Here is a 24499-nt window from a genome sequence, read left to right on the forward strand (position 1 = left end):
GATTTGGGGTACTTTACAGTGATAAAGAAACTATTTTTTTGTTAGTAGAGGAGGAGCAACAGTGAGAGAATTCCCTTTTTTGGTGAATTTTATGTGGCTATGAGAAGGGGTTCCTTGAATTCAAACTACATATTGTGTTCAGTTTTCTGCAGAAGACTAAAATGAAATCACAGCTGCATGGGAAGCATTTTAGTCAGTAGGGAAAAGTATTTCACAACAAGATATGAGAATTAGGTGGGTTTGCTCAGTTAAAAGCTTTCAGAATAGCTTGTTTTAAAATTAACCTGGAAGTCATTCTGGCTTCCACAGTGCAGCAGTGATACAAGGTCTTTGAAGACAAATATACAAAGGTCAGTCTGAGATTGAGGTAATTAGTCCATGTCTGTTTTTAATTTTGAAAGTCTATAATTTTTTGAAGATCCATACTTTTACCTTGTGGAAAATCTCAGACTTGGATGATTTGCACTGTGTGAAGGTAATAACCTGCCACTGACCAAACCTATTCATCTGATATCAGTGTGTGTGCTGAGCGTGGTTTCATACTCTGGAGTCCCTCAACCATCTGCTGTTTGCCTTGGGATCAGAGAGCTGCCCATGTGTAGGCAATGCCAGTCAGTAAAATACTTGGAGGGTATGGCTGAGTGATGGGACATGTCTGTCTTGTAGGTAGGGAATACCTGGAAGGAAGACAGAGTCCTTCAAGGTCAAAGGAGAGAGGTTTCAAGTTAATAACCAGAGGTCTGTATTGTCTTTGCCCACCCCATCCCTACTTCTGCTTTTTCAATGAGTATATTGAGAGATCTAGCATAATGCAAAAATTAAAATAACTGTGGGTAGATAACAGCTATCTTTCTAGAGCAGGAAATTAAAATACTGTTTGCTTCAAAATGCAAGTTTTCTTCCCAATTTTGTCAGTGTCTTAAACCCTGTCTTAAGCTACTTTATTTTCTTTCTAATGAAAGTTTACTGCAACTAGCAGAAGCTTTTGACACAATTCTGCTTTTCCTGTTTATTTGATGTATCTCTTCCCACACAAATAAGCCACACCACACCTTTGATTAATTGTATCTTGTCCTTGAAAATAAATCGTCAGATAATTTGCATAAGTCAGAGGCACAAGGTTATTGGGGTAAATATATGGGAGGTAGAGGGCCAGGAGTCTTCGGGGCAAGAAGGTAACCGCTATAAGGAAAGAGAATAAGGAAGAGGTAAGTAGTCTTTTATAGTCTGAGTATTTGTTCCTGCTGACTTGAGGGTTTGTTGCAGTATGGTGTGTCCTGGAGATTGGGGTTGTGGTTTGTGTTCTTTTTAACAAGTAACTCACAAGGTGTCTTGAGGGTTTTTTGGGGGGTTTAGACAATTAGAAATACTTGAAAGTGGCAGTTTTGTAGCTTGAGTCTGAAGAGTGGTATCTAAGCAGAATGACAGATTATACTGAGGAGTTTGCTTTCTGTGTGGATTGGGTTTTTTGTTGAGTTTGGGTTGTCTTAAGCACCTCTTTGGAACCGAGGAAGCATTGTTCTATGTGCACCCTTAAACCTGTGTGGTTGAATGGGTGGTGTGATGTACTTGTTGCAGTGCTCAGTAGCCAGGAGTCATAAAGGAGACTTCCCAGTAGAGTGTATTTTATGGTAATGCTTCGTCAGAGATTGTGCTTTTGTTAGAAAGACATAAAGGAATAAATATAGAACAACTCAGGTGCTAAAAATAAGCACTTGCATTGACGTCTACTTTTTTTTTTTCCTTTAAAAGAGACCTTTTGGGTATTTAGCAAGATGCATCATATCTGCTCAGAATCCTTTTGGCTGCAGTGATGTCTTGAGGGACAGACAAGTCAGCTGATCTTAGAAAATAGCTTATCTTGGTTTGATTGAAGAGTGCAGTGTGGGAATAGAGCAGATGCCGAGGAAGAGACTTGCTGTGGGTAATGGAATGAGAAGTTGGTTTAATTACTGCAGCTGTAGAAGCTGGGCATTTACGATCTTGAAGATTAGAAGACTGCTCAGCTCTTGTGTTTATGGAGAAAAAAAGGATCCTAAATACTTCAATCAAACCCTGAGATATATCATGAATCTCACTGAAAAGATGGTCCCTTGATAGGAAAGCTGCTTTCACTGAATGGCTTCAGTTACAGTCCAGGATATAGTAATTCTGGCATCCTTGTAACTGTGAGATGAGGGAATGAATAATCTTCCAAAAAGTCTCTAATCCTAGAAGCTGAGATTTTCATAGTGGGAGAATGACTTGCTTGAAATGGATTTTGAAATAATTCTCAATTTGCAGATGATCTGCTGTAGACACGATTCCTTGCACATACTTGGCCACTTGATTCCATTCCAAATAGTCCTCTGAGATCTCTAGTATGAGTGAACTGGTGAATCAGTTAACACTTCTAAATCAGTTTAAGATTAGATTATTACTTCAGCGCCCTTCAAAATGTATGAATTCAGTGTCACACTCCTTTATTTACAAACTGTGCACGTGTTTCAGTATCCAGAAACGCTGAGATCAGCCCAATCTCATCCCCATCGCCTGGTGCTGCCAGGGGTGGGTGGTGTGGTGCATGGAGGATGAGGGGTCAGGCCTTCTGGGCATCTCACAGATTGGACAGCATCAGACAGATGCTGGTTTATGATGGTTGGAGCAGACCATTCCTGCAGACCATTCCAGGGCCATAATCTGTTCATCTGTAGCCACCGTTTCTCCACGGATGAGCCGGGAGCACATCCCTCTGCCTTCCCAGAGGGGTTGCTGTGGCTGCTTCTCCCTTTGAACTTGAGAACAGCTCAGATGTAAACTGCAGTTTAGACTTTATAAGAGCTGGCACCTGCTTCAGTCTCGCCGGGCTGGGGTGAGCTGTGGCTCCACGCCAGCCCTGGCTGCCCAGCGAGAGTGCTCTGGTGAGGTTTTCTCCGCCTGTCACAGGTGGAGCAGCCCCAGCCGTGGGGAGGAGCATGGACAGACCCTTGGCAAGGCTGCTCCATGGGCTCCTGCAAGACTAATAAAACACCCATGCCGTGTCACCCTTTGATCATGAGTACTTTTGTCTCCTCAGCTGCACGCCCTTCTGTTTGACTTGGTTTCTTTTTCCCCTCCCCTCTGCTTTTAACGAAATTTACCTCTCGCTGTGTTTGACCAAGGTAGGACAGTGTAAAGATAATGCTTCCTCTTAGGAATTAATTACATTGTTATTTCAGATTGCAAGCCTCATCAGGCTTCTGGAAATCTATTATTTGTGTATATTTCTGATGAATCATAAATGCTATTAATATGGTATTAAAAAACTGTCCTTGTGTAAACAAGGGGAAAAAAGACAGTTCAAAAGTCCAGTGTACAGGTTCTCCTAGAGAAGATGAGCTAGGCTTTCTCTGTCTCCACTGTTAGCTCTGTTGAAAATTGTATTTTTTATTTTTTTATCGTTATTTTATAATTACACACAGTTCCCTTGTATGAGTATGAATATCTATAGTATGAGTATGCAAATCTATAATTTTTCTGAGATCCTGAAGAGGTGATGCATTCAAAATTATCAACTCTTTCACTATGAAATGCCTTCACCCATAACAAAGAATAATATTATTTTTCTCAGGATGCAGATGTATTTAACTGTTCTTTCCTTGTTTTGTTTTGGAATGAGATATGGTTGCAAATGTAGCTTGTTTCACTGTTGCCTCTTCAGATCTTACCTGCAGCAGTTCAGAATTTTAAAGGTTTCTTTAAAAGACTTTTACTTCCTTAGTGCAGAATGCTAAGGATTTTGGACAGGGAGCAAACTTCATTAGTTCAAGTGCTTTATAATAGATTTTATTTCTGAAGTGCTCTTCATTAAAGTTCTTAACTAGATTGCCATTCTAAAGCCTTTTAATTTCGCTCGAATTTGAATTATGAATAGCGAATAAACAGAAATATTGGTAGTTTAATCTAACCCAGGGGAGTAAAATAACTCCTGAGGAGGAGGATCCCTGAGCTACAAACAGGTTTGTGCCCAGTGCTGGGATGAGATTGTTTCTTGGATGATGTCCAGGGTGAGGTGGATGACAGTGAGGCAGGACAGGGACAGTGTTGGGGGATATTTTTAGCCAAGCCTGCTTGACTTGTGACCCTGGTGACAACCTCTTGCTAAAGGGGGCTTAAAGTAGACTGGGAAGGTGTCTGGGTGAGCTCAAATTGACCTGAGTCTGGAGTTTTAATCCTGTTGTCACTAATGCTTCACCTGCAAGTTTTTGTTTTGGAACCTTATGGATTCGAGGCTGGTAAAGGAAAGGTCCGAAGACTTGCTGCAGTTCTCAAATCCTACGAGGTAGCTCCTTCCTGTTACCTTTGCCTGAGAGTTCCTAAGGAAATGATTAATTTGGAGTAACTGGGAAGTCTGCTTGTGGAAGATCAGAGCATGAAAGTTAATGATCGATTGCTGCTTGTTACTGGGTTATTATGAAGAATTGTGTTTAGAATTTCCTTTTTTTCTGACTGAAGTCCACTTAAGGACCTGCAGCTCTAAAAGCTACCTATAAATCTATTGCACACCAAAGAAAATGTCACAGCAGTAGGAGAAAAGCTGGTGCAGCACCTGGGGGCAGTTCAGGGACCCTCAGCCTCAGGGTTTGGGGCAGGGCACACAATGAAGGTGGCAGAGGACCACTGTAGTGAAAGGGACGTGCTGTTACAAAGGGCAACCAAAGGAAATTAGTGAAAGATACTTGCAAATGATTTTTTTTGTTGTTTTTAAGACTTGAAAAGAGAAAGAGCAGGAGAAATTAGGAAGTTAAGCTTATCCCTTACACAAGAATGATCTGCAGGGTATGAGTGCCACACTCACTCCACTCAGGTCTCTCCGTAGCATTTAAGTGCTGATTACAGCACCTCTCCTTGTCTGTGAAAGGCTGCACTTTACATAGCTCTGTGTTCTGCTGTTGCCATAAACATTTTCTTTATTGTAAGCAAAAGAACATTCCAGTGTTTAAAAGAAAAAAGCAATCCCTGGAATTAATCTGAACATGACAGACTTACATGATATATGGCAATAAGAAAAAAAACGTACAATTAATGGTCATTTAAAAAATAATTTAGGTCCTTTTTCAGAGCCTACTTCTTCCCAGGAGTCAGCTTAGGCAATTCTTGTGTAAAGTACGGATGAGCTTGCATCAACATTCAAGATTTATTCACAGTTTAAATTTTATTAATAAACCAACTAAACCCCCAAGCATTCCCAAACACAAGAAAATGCAAAAACCTTGCCTAAGCCTGCTCAAATTCCCCTCTAACACTTACTCTCTCATGCTGTTTTTCATGTAGGCCTTTAATCAAGGATAAGTCACGGGAAAACCTCAGAGGTAACCAGGCTGTAAAAAATTGCAAGGCTGTAAGAATTTACTCTTGGGAGTGAACCTGTCTGGACTGTATCTGGGATTACATTTCACAGGACAGGGCACACTTCACTTGGTTCAAAGATGTTCTGCCCTGGTTGTTTAGGGCAGCTGTGTCTTTCCCAGCTTCGTTTTTACATGGCCATAGTTTTCTGTCCTGTATTTGAAATTCTGTCTCGGGGTGAGATAGCACTCGGTATCTCACTGCATCTCACTGTAGTGCTATACCAAGTTAACTTGCTGAGGACCTACCCTGTTTCTGGTCTCTAGCAGCAGGAGAATTAGAGCCTCTTTGAGTTATTCAAATTTGAGTTTGAATAACTCAACCTCTTCAAATCGGCCCAGGGTTGTGTAGCAACCCTGCTGCGATGACCTCAGACATCACCTCCTTCTCCAGGTGTTGCCAGCCACTGTAGAGAGGACCATGTGCAGCTGCTTCAGCCCCAGCAGTACACAGCTGGAAAATTACAGTGCACTTTGCCTGTAAAAATAAATGAGAGTCATGATAAGAGCCCACCTTCATCAGGGGGTTAAAGTGACACTCTCTGCTGTGGATTGGAGCAGCTGAGATGCAGGCTATGGAATGATGATCCCTGGCAGAAGGCTGGGATGGACAAGAGGGGGCAGTAATGTTGTAGGCTGTCGCAGCTGACCGTGCTCCAGGATGTTTTATCCATCAGAACCCTGGCTCCACAGGTTAGGGACAGGGTTAGATGAAACTGATGGGCTGCTGGTGCTCAAGCTCTCCTGATGAGTGAACACAGAACTTTGTGGAATTATGAGGCCACAGGTACATTCACCCATTTCATTCTTGCTTATCTTGTCTTTTGAGTTCCCTCTAAGGCTCAAAACTGAAGAGTTTGGTTGCAAGTTGCAATGGAAAATGAATTGCTTTGTTAGCTGAAGAAGTCTAATTTCCATCTTGGAAAGGAAAGAATTTGTCTGTCATTGGTCTATCTAGGTCAGTAGTCTGGCTTATAATGGATTTCCTTACTAAAGGATTTACAGTCAACACAGTGACTGGTATTTTCTCTGTCATTTCTGTGTCATTCAGGATTCCAGTTCTCTTTTCAGTCTACTTACACCACCTCTGACAGCTGTGGCAAGAAGGTTCACAGGTCAGTTATGGATTATGAGGAGGGAAACCACTTCTGACTGATTGTTGTACATCCATCAAAACTTAACAACAGCTTCTCTGTTTTTCCTACTTTGAGTGAAGACTTCTTTTTCTGAAAGCGCCTTCAAGTCAATAATTTCCAATTATCTTTAGGGAAGTGTTCAGTTTTTAGAGGCTCACCTTCTCAGAGCTGATGGTCACAGTTGTAGGATGGTAGCAGGAAGGAATTTCTTGAAGTCATTCTGTCGGTGATGGATGATTCCATAAGACATTGAGAGAGGGGCATGCCATGAAATCAGCTTCTTTATCTAGGGAGAAATTTAACTTGTGATTAAAAATACATTATCATTTCCCCCCCTTTTTTTTCTTTACAATATTCTGTCAACATCAGGTTAGTATATAGAAGGTGGCCTTTAGAGAGGGAACCAAACTGTGGAAGCAGGGGAGCCAGGGATTCAAAGATACTGGTACTTCCTGTAGTGAGGAAGGAAGCTGACTAGAAAATATTTTCAGTAGTTTTAATAAATTATTTAAGAAAAGGGAAAGAAGGGGTGGAGGAAATAAAAAGGAATGAAATGTTCTCCTTGTGAGATGATGCTGAAGCCAGAATTGTGTGTGGCCACTTCTGCATCTTGTATGTCTTGAGTGTTGGAGCACTGAGAATGTTTTCAGAGCTGTGGTATCACAAAGTAGCTAATGGAAACATGGGTTTGAAGGTTGTATTGAATTCAGTGCAAGGTACTGTGCAAGAGAGAAACTGTGTAAGGGTTTAAGTGCATGCACATTTATATTTAATTATGGGACCATTTTGAAATGGAAAAATACTTGTATGTGTATGCTTAAATGGGACTCTCATCCTCAATGTACTGCCTAAATCTGTTTGTTCCATTTTAGAAGACATCAGAAAAGCAATTTGGTACAGCTTGCAGTGTCCAGTACACGGTGTGTTTTATATATATATAAATACTTTTTTTTTTCAAGTGAGAAGGATGAGGATCCTAAATGGGAAGAGCTTCTCTCCCATTCTTTGAGGCTCAAGTACCTCTTAGCAGGCACCAATAAACAGTGCCAGACCAAAGCTTGCTTTCAGATCTTGTTCTCTTGCATAACACTGCTGTGCTCAATCTTGAACCAGAAATTATTCTCTTACCAGTTGCACTCTTTCATTCTGAGAACTTTGACCTCAGTTTTAACAGTTTTAGTAAAATGTCTGCATGAGAGTTGCTGTACACAGGCAGTGGAAAAGGCAAAGATCCCTTTGATAGCCCGTGGAGGGAGTGTTCAAGAATTGCTTCAAGACCAGAGAATGTGCTTGTTCCAAGGAGCAGCTCAACTTGTGTTGCATTGGTTTTAAGGATTCCTTTGTTGTGGGATAATGGGAAGCAGGATGAGATAGTGCTTGTGACTTGCCGAGCTTTTTTAATGAACACTTTTTATTGCCATAGTTGCATGTGCGGATTGTAATGAAAACAAAATGGTTAATGTTGTTATTTTAAATTTAACATTATTTGTTTGTCATATAGGTGTGCAGGAATGTTATGGTAATTTTTTATACTTTAGCCTATAAACCAGCTTCCCCCCAGCTGTGTAACTCTCAGTACCAGCTTCCCCCACCAGCACTGAGAACTGAACCAGCTGCTTTTGGTGATACTTTCTTAGAGCCTTTGATGAATGTTTAGATGGACAGCTACAAAAATAGGTGGAGCTAAGGAAAGCAGGTAATGTGTCATAATAGGGCCTCCTTAAGCATGTAGATTTATTGTCACCAAAACCTCTCCCAGAGCTTTGCTGTTCTGAAAGGTTAAAGCCTGAACTTACTCTTCACCACCTGATACCTGTTTGTTCTGGTTTCAGCAGCCTTTTTTGCCTGAAGTGGTTTATTTCCCTTCCTAATGGTTATCTCTACTGTCTTACAAGGAGCAATTGGATCCCTATCCTTTGGCTCCAGTCTTTATATGGCCATGGTGCCTGTGGTGTTAACACCTGAATGCACCTTCATGTTCAGATTGCTTCCCAGCTTTGTCATCAGCTGCCACAATTACTCTTTTTTTTGTATGCAAGCCATTAATCAGTTAAAAATGAACCAGAAGACTGATTTTTGGGGTTTGTGTTTTCATCAGTAACTTCCAAGGAGACTGCAGCTTTTTCTTTCTGTACTGTCAGGCACCATCTCTTTTGGGCAGAATCTTTACTGCTGTCAGAATTCCTCTGTCTCCAAGTTTACACTTCTAATATGATAACACATGGAAAAGTATGTTTGTTGAATATCCAGATAGCTGAGACTTACTTGTATTTATTTTGAGCAAACTCTCTGTATCCAACCTGTTCTATTATCTCTTTTCTGATTCTTCTTGGTCAGCCTTTGCTGAAATCTCGTGCTGTGGATGAGCTCTGTAGCCTTTCTTATATGTGGCAAGTCAGACTGGTTCATAGAAGTACTGGCACTGAAGTCCTGAAATGAATCTGCCTCTTCTGCATTTTTAGAGGTTTGAATACAGTTGACTTCTAATTGAGTGTGGAGCAGTTGCATGTGTTGGTCTTGTTGGATGACTTAGAAGACAAAACGTTGCCTAAAAAACTGTGTATATTATTCAAATGTTTGCCTGATCATCTGTTTTCCCTCTCTTTAGTGGCAGCAGTGGAAGATACCCTTTGTTCCAAAAGCCAGGAAATGTGTTTTGACATAAAACTGGCCTTGGAAAATGTCTCAGTCTGGATGGACTGGCATTAACTGTCTGCAGAACTAAAGCTGAGCTGGGTGGGTAGGAGCTACCAGGGTAACTGGTGTTTCCTAGTACAGTTCGGTTCCTACAACACAATTTTGGCTGAAGTAGGTTGGACTTGAGCAGTTTTCCAATGGCATCATGTCCAGGGTCAGTATGTACAGTATGAAACTACCTGCCTGGTCCCTATTTCTGTTCCTCTGATAATATTATCACAGAAGTCTTTAAGTGTCTGAAGGTTTTATCACTGGTTACATCCCTTGGCAGGTACCTGCTGGGCTCTAAATAAAACATTTATATTTGCAGACCTTGCATCTTGGTTAAAATAAGTTGTAAATGAAGTGATTTGTGTGAGAGGAGCATCTAACAACTTGCTAAAGGAGTGGTGGGCTGTAGAAATGCTTTATGTTAGCTTTTGTGATGCATTAATTTTCTGGGCACATGTTTGAAGAATATTTTTTTCATCTTTTTTTTAAGGAAAACAGGTAAATCTGAGTGTCTTTGGGGGTTTACTAATTTTTGAAGTTTGGGTTGTAGATTTCTGCATGAAACTTTCATGGTGTGAGGCTTGTGAAATTAGACAACATGCTTTAAACAAGCCACCTCTGGGTAAAGTACATCTCTAATTACGGAGACTAAATTATGTGGCAAGTGAGCTTGTGTCTGAAGTAAATCTCCAGTTCAGTAATCTAAAATTAAATAATGATTAGCTTAATTGCTTCAGGATCATAAAAAACACTCTTAATAAAATATAGGGATTAAGTGTGTGTTCTGAGAGCAGATAATTGCTTCTGCTTCATTTTCAGTAACTTCTCTCAAGACAGGGTTTGGAGGTAAGAGAAGTAAAATAACCTTTTGTTATGCTGATTAGTAAAGCCAGGAAAAGTAGGCTAGTTGTTGTGTATGCAAGCCCTTTCTCCTTTCTGAATAGAAGCTGCAATTTCTCTATTAATGGTAAATTTAGAACACTTGCTTTTAATTTCATAGGTATGTGCCAGTTAGTTCCTCTGAAAGCAATAGCAGTTGGTACCTGTGGAGCTGAGTGTAGTAATATATGTGTGAAGAAGGATCAAGTAGGTTTTTTTTCTCCAGGGAAAGGAAAAAGGCTCATAATTTTACTAAGAAGTGTTTGAGTTATTCATTACCTGGCTTGTCAGCTGCTTGTTTGCATTGCATTTTGCTTCTAAACAAAGTATTTTTACCTTCATTCATTGGAGAATGTCTTTTTTGCTTATAGGCAAATGAGAAAGCAAATCTCTTGAGACATAAGCAGTGGTACTTCCCTGGAGGGAGGAGATGGGGATTCTCCTGTTGCTCTGAGTGTTGCCAGGTGCCAGAAGTGGTCCCCAGTGGTGGTGGTAAGAAAGAAATCTTCCCCCACATTTCTGTATTTGCGTTTTGTCTGTAGCAATATACTTTTGGGGAAAAAATGGGCGTGCAAATCCTGTTCTTTTCATAGAGCTGCATGAACTGCTGGGAGAGGCGTCAGAAGTCTCCCACTCTGAGAATTTTAGTTTAGGAATGAAATCAGCACTTGAGGTTCTTGCTTCTGCTGTCTCATGTATGCTGTATCTGTTGGTAATCATTGCAGCAGAGATTTAACCATAAATAAACCTCCGTGGGACTCTAGAAATATTAATGTCTCCTCCTTCCTGTAATGTAGAAGAAGGGGAAATATGTGCTTAGAGTGCTTGAAGAACCTCCTTTATGGGGTTCATAGAAATCTCATCAGTGCTGACTGGGGTCATCTTAGGCTGCCCTTAATCTGAACATCTTTAAATTTTATCCAATAACGGGGTATGAAAATGTTAAGTAAATCAACAAACTTCCTACTTTTTGCCTTTTTTTTCTAGTCTGTCCTACAAGCAAAGTGGAAAGCTGCTGAGACCCCACTGACACAACAGCAGAACAGTTTTTTTCAGGACAGGATCTTAAAACCTGTGGTTAGTGTCAGATGTTGACATTTTAATTATGATCTCTGATACCGTGCCCCTTCATGGGCTATTAGTAGATCTTTTTGTAAGAAAATAATTTAATCATGGTGATTTTGCAAAGGCCTGGATTATTGCTTTATTATTCTATGACCTTTCAAGGACTATTGTAGGACAAGAAGTCTCCCTAAAAATCTTGATTTCTCAAAGCTGTGATTCATAAAGCAGCATGTACAGGATCAGCCACAATCTGTGTTCAGGGCATGTATTGACCCTGTGCAAAGTTACATCCCTTTAAGATGTACATTTTCCTGCTGTATTAGTGAAAGCATTGATCCCAGCTCATTAGGTGGGCAAATAGACACTTCCTGCCAGCCCAAAATATTCCTGGGTCAAAAATTTTGCCCCCAAAAATTAGCTATTGCAGCTGAACCTGGCTGACTGCCTGCAGCTTTGGTGTGTGGAGGGAGAACCCAGTAGGTTGATTCATTAATGTAGCCTTCTCCCAGTGTCATGGTGACCAGCTGCTTTCAAAACTGGTTGTGTAAAATGTTTTTGCCTGGGCTTATTGACACTGGTGTAGGAGCAATGCCCCAGAAACACAAGAAAACCTTTTTTAATGCATTTGCTTTTTTGTAGGATACTTTTCAACTTACATGGCTGCAATTTTGGCTTTTCTTGTTTGTGTGTAAGGCTTGAAAATGCCGTTGATGAGTTACTGAGAAGCTAAAATATGCTGGGGGAGGGGGGCAAGATTTTGAATTGTGACAGCTCTTGAATTCTCAAGCTCTGCTGTTCAGAGAAGAGAAAATCTGAGTTTCTCATACCCTTCAGGCTGCCAGGCCTGTTACCTGTGCCCTCATGTGGTGCTGCCTGAGTGTCTTATCTTGGGTCGCTAGAACCTGCAGCAAGGAATAATCTGGAAATTAAATGTTCTGAGTGAAGGGCCATGCTGGAAGCTGCATGTATTGGATAACCCCCTGAATAATTCCTTCAGCCTTTGCCTTCTTGATTGTCCATGGGAGGCCACCAAGATGGTGAGAGGGCTGGAGCACCTCCCCTGTGAGGAAAGGTTGAGAGAATTGGGATTATTCAGTCTGGAAGAGAGAAGGTGGCCTTATTGTGGCCTTCCAGTGCCTAAAGGAAGGCTGCAAGAAAGTTGGAGAGAGATATTTACAAGGGTCTGGAGTGACAGGACAAGGGAGAATGGCTTCAAACTGAAAGAAAGTGGGGTTAGATCAGATATTGGGAAGAAAGTCTTCCCTGTGAGGGTGGTGAGGCCCTGGCACAGGCTATGCAGAGGAGTTGTTGATGTCCCGATCCTGGAAGTGTTTAAGGCCAGGTTGGATGGGGCTCTGAGCAACCTGGGATAGAAGCACGTGTCCCTGCCCATGGCAGGGGGTTGGAACTGGATGACCTTCCAGCCCAAACCATCTTGTGATTCTGTGATCTGTCATCTGCTGCTGCTGTCCTTATTGTGTGTCTTCCTGGGGGGATTCATCTTTCTCAGACTTGTCAGTGTTATAATTTGTAGAAATTTTTGGAAAAGTCAATTTTTGTATAAACTTAGCTGTGGCCACAAAGAGGAAAACAAAATAATCTTTGGATTCATCAGGCTAGACCTGGAAGCAGCTCACAAAAGCAGTCATGGCAGTCACAGTTTCAAGAGTTTCTATAGTTCAGGCAATGAGAAATGTGAAGTATATTGGAAAACCAGTTACAGTCCCTGTTTCCATACTTAATTTACCAGTGTGGAGGCTGTGGTTAGGGTTGAAAGCCTGTAAGACAGAGGCCTCTTCACTGGCAGAGTGATGTTCTGAAAAGCTGCTCCCAGAGATATGATCCCTGCTGTTAGTCTGCTGTAGTCTGGTTTTTAGGCAGAATCAGTTTTGCACAACTTGCAGAAGTAATGCTCTCTCCTATCTGTTTTTAATAGATAGGGCACTGAGTCTTTGTACCTTCTATTTGGAGGAAGGGAGCATGACAGTGGTTTTTTTTTTCTGTAGCCCTCAGTTCTCCTGCTCTTCAAAAACTGTACCCCATTAAGCTTTGTGCCTCTTTCCCAGGGAAAGAGCAGCCTTTCCAAACAATGCTGGATACATTCATGGCTGGAACCCTGCACTGTTCAGCCCTGCCAGGGTGGTCACTGCTCTGGGCCAGCACAGGATCCCCTTCCAGCTGGGGCTATCTGCTGGTGGAACTCAAGGATCAGACTTGATCTCCTGGGGATGTTTATTTTGAGAAGAAAAAAAGAATCCAAACTGAAAGTGCTTTCTTAGAAACCATAATGGCATTTACTCTTTCATAATTGTTTTGAAAATGTCGATGTTGCTGTGGGAGCAATTGTTTTCACATCTGTAAGTTGTGAAGGCCACACATTCAGGACCTTTGGCAGTACTTTCCAAAGCAGCAGAAAGCACAGATTTAAATACAAATGCTTTCACAGGATGTGTTTCAGGACAATACTGTTGTGCTTCAGCAGCAAGGCCACTTTTGATTCAAGGCTTCATTTGCCCAACCTCTGCACCTGTGCCTCCCTCTCCTGCTTGGTTGTGGTGTTCAAGTTTAATGGGATAAGCAATGCACAAGAGTGAATCAGCCTGAGACTGAGGAGTTAAAGATTGCACAGCCAAATATATTTGTGATTGAAAATGCCTGATAAAGGACACCCCTCTAAAAAGCAGAACAAGCCCTGTTCCTGTGGGATGTAAGGATAAGGACGGAGGAAGAGGCTCAGTGCACTGTGAGCTGGTGATGGGGCTGCTGGGCCCCTGTGGCACTGCAGGACCTGGCTGTGCTGGGGCATTTTGCAGGTCACTTCTGGATACTCTTTGCCAAGGCTTTGTGAGCTTTCAACTTTGTCTGGTACAAAGTTATCTGGGTACTTTGGATCTGTGTTGCAAGATGGGAGCAAAAGGCCTAAGCATCTCCTTGTGCAGTTCTTTTCCCTGTGCTGAAGGTAATAACAATGCAATTTATTACTGTCCTGTGTAGCCTGGGTTCCCCAATGCCTACAGAAATTATCTGCTTGATAAAGAGTTCTAAACCAAAATTGAAAAAAGAAACCCTCAAAACCCAACACAAACCTAAACAAAACCCCCAAACCCAACAGTTTAGCTTAAGATATATCCTGTTGGTACAGATGTGGGATGGGTAATAACTGTGAAAGCAGTTATACAAGCAAACCTTGAGGACAGGCTGACCTTAAGCATGAGTTTAGAGCGAGCCTCTAGTAGTGCCTGGGAGCAGAGACTTGGGAGCAGTCAGACAAACCAGGCATAGAAAAAGCTCCCAGTTGCCTGGAAGTAATGAACTTACTTACATTAAAATACTTCTGATTAATGCAGTGAAGTTTCAGTTATTCCAGTTATTCTGAAATCTGGTTTATTACAGTAAAAGTAAAAAGAATTTAAATAGAATTAATAAAAAATAGTTCATGTTTAATGGGCTTAAAAGTGAACAAAATCGGCAGACTCAAGAAGCAATTATACATTGCTGAGTACATAGCATGAAGGTTCATGTTATGTGTCTTGATTGAAGAAATATTGATTCTTTTAGATTAATTCTGGTAATTAGACTGGGCTGCTTGTTTGTTTATTTTAAGTGAAGCTAGCCTGGTTTGCTAGAGTCATTGTCTATAAATGTGTCCTATATTAACACATTGCCCTGAACTGCAGGCAGTTTGTAATACCCTTTAATATCTGATTTTTTTTTGGGCATATAATTGCAGATGAGCTGAGGGTTATTCTGGCAGATAAAAATGAATCATATGAGCATAAACGCTGCTTCTCAAACCACTACTCAGCCTGACTGAGGAGCTTTTGAGGAGCAGTGCTAAGCCAGCAGTGGTGACATCAATAATTTGAGTTTGGCACATAGGGTCTTTGGAATATGAAGCTTTGGTGCAGTGAACTCCTCTTTTTACTAATTAGCTTCTAATTTTTAAAGTGACGTGGAGCAGTTTTTGAGTTGGCGGTCAAACTATTCTGAAATGCTACAAGCTCCATGAGAAATGGGTGCTCACTTTTATACCAGTGATTTCACATTCTGCATTTCTTCCGGTGCTTTATAACTGTGCCAGCAGGAAACAACCTCTGCTTCGGTGACTTTCTGTGTCTCTGACAGAAGTGGAAGCAATACAGAGGAATGTAGGGAGATGCAGAAATTTCCACTCAGGCAGCTGCCCACCTGGCTGGGGTTGTGATCACTAAGAGATCTCCTGGTCAGATTGTTATCACTATTTGTGGCACTTACAGGACTGAAAAAGTACTCACAGTGGCAGAATATTTTAATGTCTTTTTGTCTGGGTGTGGCAAAGTCGGTTTACATGAGACCATGACAAAGAGAGCAGAGAGCATCTGTGGCAATTCCCAAAGTTTCAGTATCAGCTGTGGAACAGCCAGACCCTGTGCAACGCTGCTGTCTGAATGTTGCTCGTGGAAGGCAAGCATGTATTTCTAGTGGGCCAGTCATTCCCAGGATTCCTGCAGCCCTCAGTAAAAGGGTATTTAGGTCATGTCTCTCTCAAACATTGCATTAAAAGGCCACTGTTCAGCAGAAGCTGAACAAGGGAAACTGAATCGTGATAGGGCTGACCAGTCCTGGATTTGTGATCTTTGTTGGCAGCATCTTTCAAAGACTGTGTGTTACCACAGAAGGGTCCCCTGCTCTGCAGGATCCAGAATGGCTTAAATTAACTATATATGCTGCTAGAGGCCTACTTAGCAATAGAATGCCAAAGCCACCCAGGAGATGGGAGATCTTAAGAAAAGGTGAATGCTGTAGATGTTTCTTTCAGGTTTTTGTCCAACGTGGATTTTAAAGACAGATGGGATGTTTATAGAGTGGCTGCTGTTTAGATTCCCAGCTGAGTGGCCAACAAAAGCCTGAACTTCAACAATGTACAGCCTTCCCACTTCTAAGTTAATTTTTTTTAATTGTGGGAAATTTCATTTGTAAAGAGTTATGGTTGTAATTTATAAAGATTTCACCACGTGCAGAAGTGCACATTTATGTGCATGCAGTTCAGCTTTGTATTCAAAATGTGATCTTTAAATTTGCACAGGAGAAGGGCTTTTTCTTTTTGTGGTGACTTGTTTTGGGGGTTTGAGTGTTTTTTATTGTTGGGTGGGGAGGTCACTGTAAGGTTGTATGGTGTGTGGCTGCTGCCAGTATTGGTATTGAGACCAGAAGGGGCTGGTGTGATCTTGACAGAAAACACAGAACAATAAAACTTTGTTCAGCATGTATTTGTTTTTGCTATCAGTCTGCTTGATAAGTCTGGTCTGTCTTTTTAGGAAGATAGCTGCTTTTGTGTATATGCAAAAAGAGATCTGACCACAGGGGTAATTATGGATTCAGGCTGGTAACAGCCTTGTGAAATATTTGTCAGTGAAATAACCCAAAAGAAGAATAGATGTCTTGTTCAGGAATGAACAAGCTGCTGATGGCAGTCAGGGTGACATCAAAGAGAGTAGAAGTTGGATCCCATACAAGGAGGAAGAGGGTGATTTGGGTCTCTGCCCTCCTGTACAGCTCTTCCTTTCTTGCTTTTTTCCCCTTTGGGCCATGAACAGCAGCTGCACAGCCGTGTGTGAGCAGTGTGAATGCACTGAGCAGGATCCAGCTCCCTACCCACTGTAATTCAGGCTGCCAGTTCAGCTCACTGAACTTATGAGAAACCGTTGGCATGTGTACTGCTGCATTTTCAGGTCTAATTTTTCACCTCTTATTTGTTCTTGACTGCAAATCTGGGTTTTATCTGAAGCTGCCCTGGTGACACTGACTCAGCAGAACGCCTACTTTTGGTGTTAGTATTTTTGCTTCTCTGTCTCCCCTGTGATGAAGATCTGAAACATTTGGATTTGGAAGAATGGTGGCTTTTGTCTTCATTCCCTCTCCACATGGCCTCTGTCTCCTTCCAGGCTCAAACCATGGAAAGTTTGATGCTTAAAGCATAGTCTTCTGTACAGAAATGTATTGATGAGATATATTTGTCCATGTGACAAATGTCAGCCTGGTGACAGGAGGCCGGTTGGTCTTTCTCACTTGTCACAGATGTCAGGAAGACTGGGGACTGTAAAGTTAAAATTGCATGGCATTGTATTCTGCTTCTCAGTTTTAGAGCTGCCTTTCTCCATTGCTGGTAAGTTGTGAACAGCTCCCACTTTGGAGGTACATTTGTAGGTGAGATCATGCAAATGCTCTTCTGGGGATTGTTTAGGATTAGTATAGCAGGGCACTGGCAGGGGAAAACTTTCCTGATGTCTCTCTTGGGTCTTGCAGCTGTGATTCCCACAGCATGTGGATAGCTCTGGTGTCACCTGAGGCCTTTGCTTTACCCTGTTCATCTTATTTATTTAATAATCATAAAAATAAAAAATAGTCCTATTTAATCTTTTCCATCCTGGCAGTACAGCTCGTGGTAGCAAACTCTGGAGCAGAGGCACGAGGCATAAATGAATGAAGGGGATGTGCTGAGCCCTGCGTTTGTGTCCAAGCTGGCTCTTAGGAGCTGGTGGCTTTGCCTCTGGTCTCACTGATGCAGGAGGTGGTGGCTTTGCCTCTGGTCACACTGATTCAGGAGGTGGTGGCTTTGCCTCTGGTCACACTGGCTCAGGAGGTGGTGGCTTTGCCTCTGGTCACACTGGCTCAGGAGGTGGTGGCTTTGCCTCTGGTCACACTGATGCAGGAGGTGGTGGCTTTGCCTCTGGTCACACTGATTCAGGAGGTGGTGGCTTTGCCTCTGGTCACACTGGCTCAGGAGGTGGTGGCTTTGCCACCAGACAGCCCCAGGAGCTTTCCTGCCCCTGCCTGTTGACTTGCATCAGGGATCCTGCATTACTATGGATCAGAGAGCAAATCACACTGCTCCTCTTCTGCAGAAGGTAGTGTTTTATACCTGAAATTTGAAGCAGCTCAGCACTTCTTGAAAGACAGAGTTTGCATTTCTTCCCAATTAGTGCTCAGTACTTCAAAGGAAAGCTTTGAACCTGGGCAGGGCCTCGCAGGCATGAATACGGTGCTTGCTGAGACTCTGGGTAGCAGCAGTCAGAGACTTCTCCTTGTTCAGCCACAGCACATTTGCATGCAGACAGATGTCTCCTGGCTGGCTCTTTCTGTCATATGTTTGAGGCTTAATTTTTTTTCCTGCATAATTTTCCATCCAGAAAGCAAAGTATCTCATTCTCCTATAACGCTTATCTGCAGATGAGACTCTTTTGTTTATCCTTTATTTTGCATCCCTGTTTTAACAAGTGATGCGCCTGTGCCACAAAGCATTTTCCAGATTCACCCAATCTGTCTAGCAGGTGGCTCCCTAGGTTTCACAGCTTGGTGTGTAAATGCATTTAACTCTCCTGAAGTTTCTTTTGTAGTTTATTTTTATCTGAATACAAAGGATGAATTCCCATTTGTCTTGAAAATTCAACCACTTGGAGCGAAGAGGAGCATTTTATGTCGTCTTAGAGATGAGTAGACAATACTGAGGTTTTTTCTTAATCATCAGAGACTAAGATTGGCAGCATTTTGTAATTATATAACATTGATGTATTTTATACGTTGCAAGAGACCTATTACTCAAATAATTTTGTACTAATAGGGCTTCTGTTAGATAACTCCTTTTCTGTTTGTTATGTAAGGGCTGGTATTACAGAATTGCTGTTTGAATACCAGCACTATAATTTTAGGGTAGCTTTTATAATAGAAATACCAAGTAAGCCTTGTTCCAAATATAGGCAATTATTCTAATATCGTAATTATTTTTTTTCCCAAATGAGGCCTCTTGATAATTGCTACTTTGGGTTTTGTTTTCATTTAAAAAATCACGATGCTGTCCTGTGCCCAGTCATCATCCATTATGTGCATTTTCTGTAATGAATGTTGTGCATTGGGAAAGTATTGATCAGCAGTCCTGGAAACTGGTAATTGAGCTTCACCTACAAAAACATTGCAAGTGCCAGTTTGGTGACTCTGCATGTCCGAAACCCTCCTGCCTTCTTTGAATTGTGTGTATGTTTGTCTCTTGGGCTTTGGGGTTTCTTTTGATGTAATTTGATATAACCTTATTTCTCCAGTTGAGAACAGAAGCAGTGTGAGCAGTCTCAAAATGAGATTGGGGAACACAATCAGTAAAAATTCCTTTGGAGCCCACAGAAACTGATTATTCCTAAGCAAGGAATTTAGTTGCAAGCTATCTCCTTCACTGACAAAGATGTAGATAGTAGTAAGACTTTTATCTGTGCAGTCACTTAAGAAATGCTGTTGAGCTGTGGGTGAGGTTGCAAAAGGTTTGACAACAGACCTGGATGGTGTGCAGGGTATAAGGGGGCAGGAGGACCTATTGACTTGGTGCATGGGGAGCACCTGAAATTTTCCTTTATTTCATGAATGCTGTGGTGCTTCTGTCCTGGTTTTCCACTGGACCCTTACTCACCACGCTTTCTGGAGTATGTTGTATTTAATTTGTGTGTGCTTTAAACTCAAAGGCGGTTTTCACATTTTTTTTCCACCCAGCTCTGCTAAACCAGATAAAAGCTCCTATTTGTCTGGGACATTTAAATTCCCAGCCTCCATTTTTTTTTTTTTCCTTTTTGGCGAAATTATTCTAAGCATTGTCTGTTTCTTTGAATGTAAAAACTTTCTATCTGTTGCATCTTAAGTGGTTTTGTGCTGCCTCTTTCAACTTTTTTGACATCTTCTGATGTGACTCCACTTCCAGGGCAGCCAGGGGTTTAAGAGGCATTTATACCATGCCTTAACTCTCTGTAGTGCTAAGTTTGGTCAAAAAATGGGAGTGTCACGGGTCTGTGACTACCACTTGAGTATTATCTTCGGCATTTAAGCTAGATTTTGTTAGGATTTTATTTCTTTAGAGGCCTAACTCTGACCAGGTGAGTTATGCCAGTTAAAGCTGCATCTTCACAGAGGGCTGTGTGGTTGAATGCGAATCACTCTTCAGTCTGACTGTTGTGTCCCTGTACAGATGTGCCCTCAAGTCTCTCTTTATCTGAACTGTCCAGTTTATGGTGCAGAGCATCTGGATTGGCCCCTGAGTCTTACCCACCCCATCAGCACCGTGTTCCTGCACAGGTTGTAGATGCTGTCACCTCATTTCCTCCTCTCCAGGCTTAGATATCTCCTTTTTCACCGAACTCCTGGACTGTGCCTGCTCAGTGCCCTCCCAAAGGCCTGATTTTGGAGCAGGGAGAAGGGAGAGGAAATGCCATTGTCATCTGTTGGGTGCTGTGGTGGGAGGCTCCTTGGTGCTAAAATCTAGGTTTTGTTAAAATCTTTCGTCGGGTCCTGCAGAAACAAAAAGTGTCAAGTGGCAGCGCTGAGCACACGCACAACCACAAGAGCGAGTCTGGTCGATTGTAGCCTGGTAATTTCCTGTAAGGAGCTTACTGGATTAGAGCAAAAGCTTGGTTTGTCAGCAACACCACCTGACTGTAATATTTATTGAGCAGTATTATCTGTTTCAAATATTAGTCCACTTCTGCCCCATTCATGCCTTCATTCTTGAGGTAAGAGGGGCTTTTTTAGTTCAGTGTTTTACAAAGCCGTGTAATGGAGAGGACACTCAGCTGGGTTTTTGGGCCTCTGAGCAGGCAGTTTTAGTAGCTGAAGCACTTCCAGATTTACCTCGATGTGCTTTTGTCACCATAATCCCTCCTCCATGTCAAGACTGATTTGCTTTCCTAGCCAAGACTCACATCGTGCGTTTTTGCCGTTCCGTTCCTCCTCCTCTTTTTTTGTTTGTTTGTTTATTAATAACAAATTGGGAAGATGTTGGTAAACCAGTCAGGTGCCTGCTTATTGGCTGGAGTCTGCGCTACACTCATTGCCCTGGCTTTAGCCTATTACTTGTATTGGTAAGTTGGAGTTTCGTACTGCGACTGTGCTGGTGGTGGCTTGTCCTTTGAAATGCTTCCCTGGGGCGACCTGGAGAGTGGTGGTCCTTTTTGAGGTGCTCTGGAAGGCTGATGTGTACTTACTAATGTGTGGCTGGGGTAGATACCTTCCCTGAATTGCTCTGGTGCCCTTGTTACTTGTTTGGGACTCGATTTTGTTGCTGTTTGAACTTTTGCATGTTTTTATTCAGCTGAGAGCATAGTGGCTAAGGATGCCACTTGGGCAAGATGATGATTGTGTATTTCCATTTTTTTCTGCAAGCCCTTATAGACTTCTTTCACTCTGACTTTGTGCTCTTAGTGTTCTCATAGCTGTCTCTCAGCACGTAACATGGAAATGAGGCTGACAGGCTCACCATGTATTAGGGTCTTTGTGAGACACTCATGTCTTCAGCGTGGAAAAGGGATGTTTCAGGCAGGTGAAAATTAAGATTCTACCCCTTGGGGGTGAGCTGGGCCTGGGAGGGTGGTGACTGGCAGCAGCAGAGCCAGGAGACCCCACGTGCCTGGGTGTTTTGACTGGGTTTGGGAAGGGTAGAAGCAGGGCAGGGCTGCCCTACGTTTCTGGGCTGGCCTTGTTTCTCTGTGTCTCCACATATGTCCAAGACTTTCAGCCGAAAGAAATCTTGAAGCTTTTTAGAGCCGTGTCTGAAGCAAACAGCGACTTTAAGAAGCTGAAGTGCAATCTGTTGACTGGTTTTAGTGAAAAAATACACATCACTTCAACTGTAAAAGGAAAAGCTTGGAGTTGGAATTAATATGGCTGTTGCTGGAAAACTTTCCAAGGGGTGTGACATTGCTGTGAACAAGTTTCCAGCATGACACATGAATTTGTTTGTTTGTTTGTTTTATAAGTTGTTTAAAAAACGAAAGAAATAAAAATCTGTGTAGGATCATCATGGTTTTGTTTTGCCAAGTATTTCTTCCAGGCAGTTATGCCTGTACTATTTACAAACCTACGATCCTCTCTGTGTATGTGTATGCACACACTTGTAATATTAATGAGTTTATTTACATTTAAGCTTTATAGTGTATCTCTGCAGAGACGTAAACTCTCAGCTATACAGTGTGGCAGCTCAAATTAAAATGTGTGTGATTAATAGCCTCTGTAGCCCTCAAAGTGTTCCAAGAAAACAGGCATATGTGACTTCACAGTTTTAATGTTAAAAATCAGGAAATCTAGAGCTTAAAGACATTTACAGCTGTCCTGCTAAATATTCTTTTCAATAGAAGAAAGTACATGTAGTAGGTATATACATGAACACAGTGTAGTTTTAAATTCATTCTTCATGTCCTAGTTCAGTATTGGGGTGTGATGTGTGCATCTGGTATCAGTTAGATTTTGTACTGATGCAAATACAAATTTGTGTGCATTATGCATAGAGCATAACATGCACACATCTCTTGTAATTCTTTTTTTCCCCCTTATTCTGTTCACTCTTAAAATTCTTGACTTGAATCCAGGTCAAATCTGGTTTGCAGGAGAGCTTACAATTCTGCACACAGCAGGAATTAGCTGGTATTAGGTCAGATCCTCTTCTTCGACAACCTCAAGGTTCAGGAGAAAATTAATTATGTCACCTGCTTGTTTGTGAAATGAGAGCTCATTCAAACCTCTTTGATTAGATATAGATGAGACTTAATGTGAGTACCTCAGAGTGCTTTTTTGGCTTTGTTGGTTTGGGTATTTTTAACTCTTTAGTTTGTTGTTGCTTGAAGAAAGCTGACTTTGATAAATATTTTAGTTTATTAATTTTTTAGCACAAGCCTGCCCTGTAGGAAGTAACTAGAAAGACTAATTATTTCCTTTTTCATCTTAAATATGTTAGTTTGGCTGCTGCAATTCCCTTAGAATATCCTCAGACAGAGCTGGGGTGATTAAGATCAGAGATCACCAGTTCAGCAGGGAATCAACTTTGCATATTGAGAGATTAACTCGGGGTTGTTTTTTTTTCTGTAATTCCATCTGATCTTTTGCTTCTCCTGGGTTGGAGCACCCTCATTATCTTGCTGGACCTGATGTATTTTCCTCACTTTCTGGGCCAAATTTAGTTTGTACTCTCTAAGGAATTCATCTAAGGAAGTGAAGATTCTTTGTTCCTCTGGGACTTGTGGCATCCTCCAGGCCTGATGCTTTCTGTGTTTCTGATGCAGTATCACCCCAAGCCTTGGAAATCAGCATGTCCCTTCCACTTCCCCCTGCCCCCCCCCCCCCCCAAAAAAAAAAACAAACCCAAAAAACCAGAAAGAGAAACATAAATATGCATTTCTTAGATATGTGAGGGCTGGTGCTCAGGCAGCAGTGAAGGGGTGAGGGACCACCACAGTCTTAAAGTTAGAGGCAGCTGTATAGAGAATAACCCAGAGGTTTCCCCCATTACCCAGCCACATCTCCTCACGTAGGCTCGTTCTGATAGCAGGTGTGAATCCTCCCAGGTACACTCAGCAATCCAGTAGTGCAAAGCCAAAGAACACAGAAATTATAAGAGCACGAGATATCACATTTTCTTCTTTGCGCAGTTGTTGCTGCTCCGTAGAGTTTGTTTGGTTAAATTCTCATCACGACATGAGACTCTAAAAGAATTGTCCATTTTCACCAATCAACAAATCTCTTAGCCCATAAATAATGGATTTATCACTCTGTGTAGGCTTGTCATCACTTAATACATAGGATAAACTCATAAGAATCCTCTGCACTTTTTTTGGTGGGTTTTAATTGACCATTTCCAAGCTACAAAATATTTGAAACAAATGCTTTTCCTTTCTTTTTCCCCTGCTGCTGAATCTGCCTTCTGTTTCAGCTTCTGGCCATCAAAGGAGCCTGGAATACTAACATGTATTTAGTGTGATTAATTGGTGTACTTTGTATTAGAAATGAAGGTAATTTGACACTGATTTTACCTCGTTCCTAGAGCTGCCTTGTGGCTTGAGTGATGTGCCCAAATGCCTGAACTGGCCATAAATGCTTTGATTTCATTAATGTGCCTTAAGAGCACAATAATTCAGATCACGTTTTGGCTACTGTTGTATTTTGTGCTGCAATAGTTTAGCAATTTTTGAGGGGGGAGACCTGTGCTAGACTTAGAGTTTTAATGAGCTACATAATTTCACTGCCCCATGTATTTTATTTGCTTATTGACTGTAATGGTGCTTTGCTCTCTCTGTTTCAAGTGTCTGAAGCAGTAGTTCAGCACATGATCTCTAATGATGTCTATCTTCACTTGGATTTTATTAGCAATTCCCATAGGTGGTTTTGGACTGAATGTATTATCTGTTATTTCAGCCACAATAACCTGAAGGTTCCTAATTTGTACGTGCTGGGGGATGATTCACAATGGGGCCAGGCTGTTTCCATGGGAAGGCCCTGGGAATGGTTTGGTGCTTTGGGAAGTGCAGTGTAAACTCTAAACTGGTGAAAGGTGAGCATTGAGCCCTGTTCCTGTCATGTGAGGAC

At 41.8% G+C, this 24499-nt stretch overlaps 1 protein-coding gene across 7 annotated transcripts in view; it reads left to right on the forward strand.

Annotated features, from left to right (window-relative positions):
- The window catches only part of AGPAT3 (1-acylglycerol-3-phosphate O-acyltransferase 3), an 84597-nt gene that overhangs the window by 27591 nt on the left and 32507 nt on the right, over nt 1–24499 (forward strand). For 3 of the 7 annotated variants that reach the window (XM_069022288.1, XM_069022344.1, XM_069022525.1), the window contains exon 2: nt 10441–10561. The exons of 2 other annotated variants lie outside the window; for them this stretch is intronic. The gene's annotated coding sequence lies outside the window, so the exon portion shown is untranslated. Of the gene's footprint in view, nt 1–3122; nt 3141–10440; nt 10562–11056; nt 11147–24499 lie in introns of those variants that run through there. 2 more of the 7 variants (XM_069022607.1, XM_069022434.1) reach the window with 2 other exon arrangements.

The sequence above is a fragment of the Aphelocoma coerulescens genome, chromosome 1 (genome assembly GCF_041296385.1).
Source record: "Aphelocoma coerulescens isolate FSJ_1873_10779 chromosome 1, UR_Acoe_1.0, whole genome shotgun sequence".
Lineage (NCBI taxonomy): Eukaryota > Metazoa > Chordata > Aves > Passeriformes > Corvidae > Aphelocoma > Aphelocoma coerulescens.